Below are 7,702 nucleotides of genomic sequence, written 5' to 3'. Positions count from 1 at the left end.
CCAAGTAGGACAGAAAGTATATTTATTTCACAAAACATTAGCATTGAGGTATATGGAAAAACAATTGGTACCGTGATACCTCATATTTGAGTGGGATTTTCAAGCACCCTACATATATTATAAATTTCTGAGAGAGTGGTGTGTGTAAGGTGAAGTTGTTTACAACTGAGAGAATGTTGGTATTCCTCTATATTAATTTCATGAAATGTGGCTAAAGTTTCTTTGCATATTGTACTTGTAGAAATTGTACATGATCTAATCACACCGGCTACAAAAATGATTGCTCCCTTGTGCTACAAACACAATCAGCCCGAATTAGTCTAAAATACACTATCTTCAGCAGTTCTTAAACTAGGGAAGCGTGAATTTTGCTAGACTATACACAACCAGTTTCTGAAAGTGCAATGAATGAATTGCCAAATTTATAAAATGTAAAAAGTAATCTGCCCTATTGTTTTTTAAATAATACGATTTACTTCTGAAGTCCAGGAAGTGAAAACAACCGAGCGGAGCTAGAAGGTTTTGGGAGATGCACAACTGAAGTGAGGCCAAGCTGTGTACTCTATAACCCATATTACAACCATCAAACATATACCAAAAGAAAGGGAATTAAAGGTTCTTTGAACAATAACTAAAAAATATAAAAGTTATTTTTTATTAAAAAAATAGCCATCAGAACCAGTGAGGAAACCAGGGAAATTCTTTTTCTTTAAAATTCTAATCTCCATGCAAAATACAATTTGTTCACTAACTGGCTTTTTAGGTTTTGTTGATGACACAGGACCAGTCTAGTAACCAAGGCGAGAAAAATATCCGGTACGATTAATTTGAACTATGGGATACAATGATACATAAATAGGTTTGAAGAATCGTTTAAACTTCCTGGACCATGCTTACTGACAGTAAGCTATATTGCATTACAAGTAGGTTTATTGATAATTTAATTGAAGATTTATAAATGTCACTGGTCATATTTATATATTAAGGTCATGCACGTGTGTACTTTGAGTTTCTTGATCAATCAAATTTACTGTACAGTAGCTTCCTCACGTCACGGGAACTGGATAAAAAACAAAACAAAACTCAAGACACCTCAAATTATGTTTCACAGTTGAAATTCTGTTTTCAAAATGAACAGGAATCTTTGAATTCAATCTTAAATACCTCAAAATTTAAAACTCAAAATCCAAGACTTTTTTAAGGTGATATTCTTGCATAGTGGTGAAAGAGTTATCGTTCGTGGATCTCATTCCAAGTGCTGAATGAGCGCGTTCTGTTACTTATGGATACATGAATACCAAATGCGCTGCAAAGTAATTGAATAGTAGCTGTTTTATTTTGAATGTAAAATTTTTACGACATATTATGCTGAATTGAAATTCGTTACACACCGTGTGCGCCCGCACATCGGGTCAAGGGGGTAGGGGTGGGGTGAAAAGGCATTTACCCCCCTCCGGATTTCACCTCTAACGTCTTTCTTTCATCCCACAATGACCTATAAACTACGATTTTTGTAGAAAGCATGCGAGATTTTGACTGAGGTACATTAGAGCCTATCTTTAAAGACAAACCCTTATGCCAAAAAATAATGGTCTCTGATGACAGGTCACAACACTATATAATCAATAAATCTGTGCATGGACATCCTGGTATCTCAAAACAGGTTTTACTGTAATTAGGTTAATTCCTTACACATCTACAAGCTTTTATACTGAACCCACACTTCCACCAAGCCCTCTTTTTTGCATTCATTTTTGACAGCAAAGTCTAAACTAATCAGTATGTACCATATGCATGATTATGGTTCACAAATGCTGATACATATTAGCATACTTTTCATCACCCCTCAACCATCCTGATTTATGGTTCCATTTGTCAAATAGGAACGTAAAGGTTCAAAGTCAAAGTCACTGTGACTAAAAGAAGAATACTGGTTCTCCCACAATAACTTAAATTGTCCACTAGAAAAGGAAACCAAATTTTGTGGCTGTCTTGCATTTTGGTAAGAAAGACCACTACTTGGGGTAAAAAATTTAATAGGTCAAGGTCATTGATACTGAAATAAGAAAAATGATTTCTACACAAGAACTTGGGTTTTCAGCCATTTGTGGTTATAAAGCTGTGTTGCTGGCATGCACAAGGGGTAAGGAAAACTTCTGTCCTTCCCAGAGTCAAACGGTCTAAGGACAAGCTCACAGTGAATGAAGGAATCAAATCATTTCCACACAATACCATTTGTTCTACAACATATAAATGTACCTTAGTGGATGTTATGTATTTTTGGGGTAGGGAAGAATCCTTTCCATTTTGGGGTTGAAAGGCCATGGTCAGCATGACTGAAAGGAGACAGATGGTTTTAACTGTACCCAACTTTGTGGATGGCTTTCAGTTGGGGTAAAGTTGATGGGTATTGATTTTGGGCATCCAAAGGTCAAGGTCATTGTGACTAAAGAAGAAAGGTGCTTTCTTCACAGAATTTAAATAGAGAGCAACTCGAAGATATCTGTAAGACCATTCACCCAAAAGCTTCAAAGAACCATATATCAAGTCCAAACTCAGATTTAGGACTTGTGTGAAGAAAGTAACACACACTTAAGTTTTAGTATAAATTATGATATTTAGATTAATATTTTATTTAATGGCTTAGTAGACATAATTAAAATTAACAACAAAATAGTTGGTTTGCTTTTGGTTCTAAAAATCAAGATTATTTTTTTTAAACACTTAGATTTTAAAAAATTTAAATCAGTATTTTAATAAAATGTTGTGAATACAATAATTGATTTAGGATTTTTGATTTATTTGCAGCATAAGCATAATTTATAATGTTTTATTTTACAATTTTAAAGTAATTAAATAAGCAAGGTTAAAACAGTCACTACAATTATGTGAAAATATGAATTTGGTGGCTGGTTGTTGTTGTTGTTGTTGTAGGGTTTAACACCTATTTTCAGCACATGATAGCCTATACATGGTGGCCAGTATTAATGGTGGAGGAAGAACCTGGGAAATCCCCGGAAAGAACCACAGACCCTCGAGAAGCTATGGTGACTTGTAACCATGGCATAGAATGTTGATAAGTTTGACAACTCTGCATGTACCATAGCATAGAAGGTAGTGTTAGCAGAATAAATGAAACGGGCCACTTGTAAGGCCTAACGTTGGTTTCGTGCTTGCTGATGTCTGCATCCTTAGTTTTTACAACATCCGTTTTTGTACTTGAAAGAAACTTTCTTGACTGTCAGTCAGATTTGATTTGTTAAGGTTTTTGGAAATTATAAAATGCATTTTACAAACCCATTTTTTTGAAGCTATTTTAATTTTTTTGTGCTGCATTCTCATTTCATTAGAATACCAGTATATGATGCTATAAAACATAGTAAACATACTGAATCAAGGGAAGTAAGCAAAATTTGACCACTCCACTTGCCTAAGTGGTTAGAGCATCCACCTCAGATGCAGGAGGGCGCAGGTTTGAACTCTACTGAGTTATACCAAAGACTTATAAAATTATACTAGCAACTGCGCTCAGCATTAAGAGGTTATTGTTAGGATTGGTCATCCTGGTGTCAGAATAATGTGACTGAGTTGGACATGATGCTACATGTCTGCGGCATAATACCACAGTGCTAGACATCACTATAAACTGCCACACTGCAGGCATCATAGTGATATGATTGGAAATTGTTTAAAGCTACATTAGAAATTCAAATCTCACATGTTTAATTTATGTGAAATTAGATTATATTTTATATAATGCAGTCTTCATTGCAGAGCAGGCAAATTTAACAGTCTATACAGTTTGGTAAACTTTGAAGTTTACTCTTTTATTATTAACAATGTGAAACACACCATTCAACTTGGTACTCAGTTACCTTTTGAACCGTCTTCTTGATTGTGTCAACCTTGAGGGGAACTAATCATGGTGTGAGTCTAACTAGACCTAAATGAAAATGATACTGATTTGATTCCTAACATGGTTGTCAGAGCAGGCATCTTGAAAATCGTATTATTGCCCCACCTTTTGAGTTGAGTGTCATATTGGCATACGGCCTCCACCAGAAAATTTTCTTAAAATATATAGAGCACACCCTAATGAAAATGGAGCTGCTTTCGTATGTAGATTGGCCACTGCAGTGACCATCTTGTAATATCTTGCTATTGTTACTTCTCTTGAATGATTGGTTTTGTCAGCTGGTGGTTTTTGCTTAAAGACATTTTGTGATATATAAGTTGGTCTTAAATGAAAATGGTGCCCATCTGACATCCCATATGGTAACCATGGAAGCCATGTTGACTATTATTTATTGCTACTCCTTCTGGATGGCAACAAAGCACAATATATCGTCTATTTAAATTTGGATGAAATTGCAATAATTTCACTGGTTGGAACTCTTGAATGGTTGGCTGTATCAACATATGGTTCTATTCAAAGACTTCTTATGATGTCTGTTTGGTCTTGAATGAAGCTGGTTCTGATCTGATATCCAATATGGCCACCGTGGCTGTCATCTTAAAAATCTTGTTACTGTTACTCCTTCTGAAAGGAAAATTATACCAGCATTGAATTTTTATAAGACTCAGAGGTCTTGGAAATGCTTAATTACATGTATTTGGATGCCAGGTTTTGATCTGGGACACATAAAATCACTGAGACGGGAGTCCTCCATACGCATGTAATAGTTGTGCAGCAAAAATCAAAGACTTGCCAGTCCTGCTTCAGTCACCTGCTTTGTGGGAAAATGTGTTGATCAATTAATTAGCTGTACTGATATTTACAATGACAGAATTCAGTGACTGAAAGACCCCCTGATGTACATGTTGCCATTTTATAAGAGTACATAAAAAAGAACATGATGCAATAGCTGGGCACAAGTTCAAAGGCTTTGACTGGCGCCGGGTGATAAAATGTACTGATATTTACAGTGATTGAATTCAGAGGCAGAAAGACCCAGAGATGTACATGTGGTTATTTATAAAAGTAAATCAAATAAACAACTTTAGCTTACGTTGTTGTGTTCATTTCCGATGTAGTAGAATAAGCAGTGCACTTTACCTCATAATCAAGACATGTTGAGACTTAGACAAAATGCCATTCGTAAGTGGGTGACAAGTCGCCTAAAAATGTAAACTTCGCCTTCTTCTGTTAGGAAAGTGAAAACGACTTCGCCCTGTGATTATTTAAGAGGTACATTGACAGACCATACCATATTTTTTCTTAAAATTCCCCTCACCTTAGCCCAGTTATTGTAGCAAAATGTATTCATCAAGGCATCAGTTAATAGGCCTAGTTTTTATATCAGTTACATTGACAAACTCTTGCACATTCACAAGGATTATGTTTTGATAGCTGATTGACCATTAACCCTTTTCTGAGTAAGGTAGCAGCTATCAATTTCTTGCATGATATCCTTTGATGATAAAACATACAAACTTGTGTTTTAAGATCAGAATAGGTGATCTGGATATATATTAACTGCCTCTTATACACTGTTCATCATAAAATTAGTTCGAAACTATAAGTGAACCAGTAGGCCTAATGAGAAATAATGGCGGACTTCACTAAGTCTGGGGTGTACCAGTTTATTAGATTGTCTGTTTTCTTAAATCATCAGGCAAATATATTCAGAAAAAAATAAACAAATCATTGAAACCAAAGCCTAGGTATTATTTTATTAAAGATTTAACTTTAAAATGCAAATTACTCTTTTATTATTAACATAACTTGTAGCATGTCATAACAACTCAGATGTAAAACACACCATTGAACTTGGTACTCAATAATCTTCTTGATTTTGGTCAACCTTGAGGGGAATTAATTGTGGTCAGAGTCTAACTAGACTTAAATGAAAATGGTACTGATCGGATTCCTAACATGGTTGTCAGAGCAGGCATCTTGAAAATTGTATTATTGCCACTCCTTTTGAGTTGAGTGTCATATTGGCATAGGGCTCACGCCAGAAGATTGTCTTATGATATCTAGCTGGTCCTAATGAAAATGGAGCTGCTTTCTTATGTAGATTGGCCACTGCAGTGACAATCTTGTAATATCTTGTTATTGTTACTTCTCTTGAATGATTGGTCTTGTCAACATGGTGTTTTTGCTTTAAGACATCTTATGATATCGAAGTTGGTCTTAAATGAAAATGGTGCCCATCTGACATCCCATATGGTAACCATGGAAGCCATGTTGAGTATTGTTTATTGCTACTCCTTCTGGATGGCAACAAAGCACAATACATCTTCTATTTAAATTTGGATGAAATTGCAATAATTTCACTTGTTGGACCTCTTGAATGGTTGGCTATATCAACATAGGGTTTTCATTCAACGACTTCTTACAATGTCTGTTTGGTCTTGAATGAAGCTGGTTCTGATCTGACATCCAATATGGCCACCACGGCTGTCATCTTAAAAATCTTGATACTGTTACTCCTTTTAAAAGGAAAACTATACAAGCATTGAATTTTTATAAGACTAATTACAATAATAATAATTTCTTGTTTGTAAATGAAAATAATGTTGATCTGACGTCAGATGTGGCAACCATCTTGAAATTATTTTTATGGCTACTACTGCTAATGGTTTTCACTGCAGAGAAATGTTGCCAGGCAATGGGATTTTGGGTTTCTTCCTGGAAAAGTTTTAGTCATGCAACTTCTTGATACCAGTAGAGGAAATTTCATGCAAATTATTTGTGATTCCTGCAATTTGTTGTACTCAATGCATGCTGAATTGTTTTGTGCTTCATTTTTATTAAAGGCAAAACTTTAAAAAAATAATGGTTTGTCAAATTAAGTCTTTTTCATCAATTTTGGTGGTGATTTCAATAAAGCTATATTAATGTAGATTTAGTATTTGAATACAAGCATCTGTATGATTGAGGTCTGCTGTGTTTTTTGCAGAAACTATTGAGGAATTCAGATTTACTGTTTCCTAGAGCAGTATAGCAAACTGATCCATTGATCAGTCATAACAGAATTGTGTAGAGCATAACAAGCTGCAATTTTTATGAAATGGAAGATAACCAGTTTGCCTTGTAGTAATATTGTCTGCTGTGGATGATATTTTTGAACAAGAGGAAAGCTCTTGTGTTTCAGTATGAACTGAAGATGTTGCACAAACCAATGACATGGAAATAGCCACCACCTCGTTCACAGCACGTAGAACCAGAGGCTTAAAAATAGAGAGGAAAATGAACTGTAATTCCTAAACATGTAGTTGATTACCTGCAATTGGTCAAGGAAAGAACCAGAAAGGAGGGTTGTTATGTGTTATTTGTTGATAGTGTAAGAAAGATAATCTTTTCACTAATGAAAATGTTTGCAGTGGTTAACCTATGTTCTTCAGAGGTTGTAACCTTGGCATACAGCCTTGCAACAAATGAGATCCTACAACAGAAATATCATGTTGTGGAAAAATGTTCAGATATCATGAAGACCAATCCCTTAATTTGTTTAAATAGGCCAATATTATGTGATTCTTTCATTGCAAAGAGCAGATTGTGAGAGGGGATTTAGATAACAAAACAGAATTCACACTGCTCTTAACATCAGAAACAGTGAATAAACTGATGACTATTCAGATACAAGGGCGTCATATAGACTGTTTCCCCTTTTCATATGCTTTGATAAAGGAGAGAGGTAAAGCAGAGAAGAATATTTACCAGCAAACTAAACTGGGTACACAGATGCTTAATAAA

The 7,702-nt window shown here is 35.1% G+C and overlaps 1 protein-coding gene across 1 annotated transcript in view; it reads left to right on the top strand.

The window, feature by feature from the left end:
• The first annotated feature begins 842 nt into the window (after positions 1-842).
• The window catches only part of LOC149786538 (uncharacterized), a 192,469-nt gene continuing 185,609 nt past the window's right edge, over positions 843-7,702 (top strand). Inside the window, exon 1 of the mRNA XM_089975945.1 lies at positions 843-923. The gene's annotated coding sequence lies outside the window, so the exon portion shown is untranslated. The remainder of the gene's footprint in view (positions 924-7,702) is intronic.

This window comes from Sinohyriopsis cumingii, chromosome 12, assembly GCF_028554795.1.
Source record: "Sinohyriopsis cumingii isolate HCF-2022 chromosome 12, ASM2855479v2, whole genome shotgun sequence".
NCBI lineage: Eukaryota > Metazoa > Mollusca > Bivalvia > Unionida > Unionidae > Sinohyriopsis > Sinohyriopsis cumingii.
This window is presented reverse-complemented; position numbering and strand designations above follow the sequence as displayed.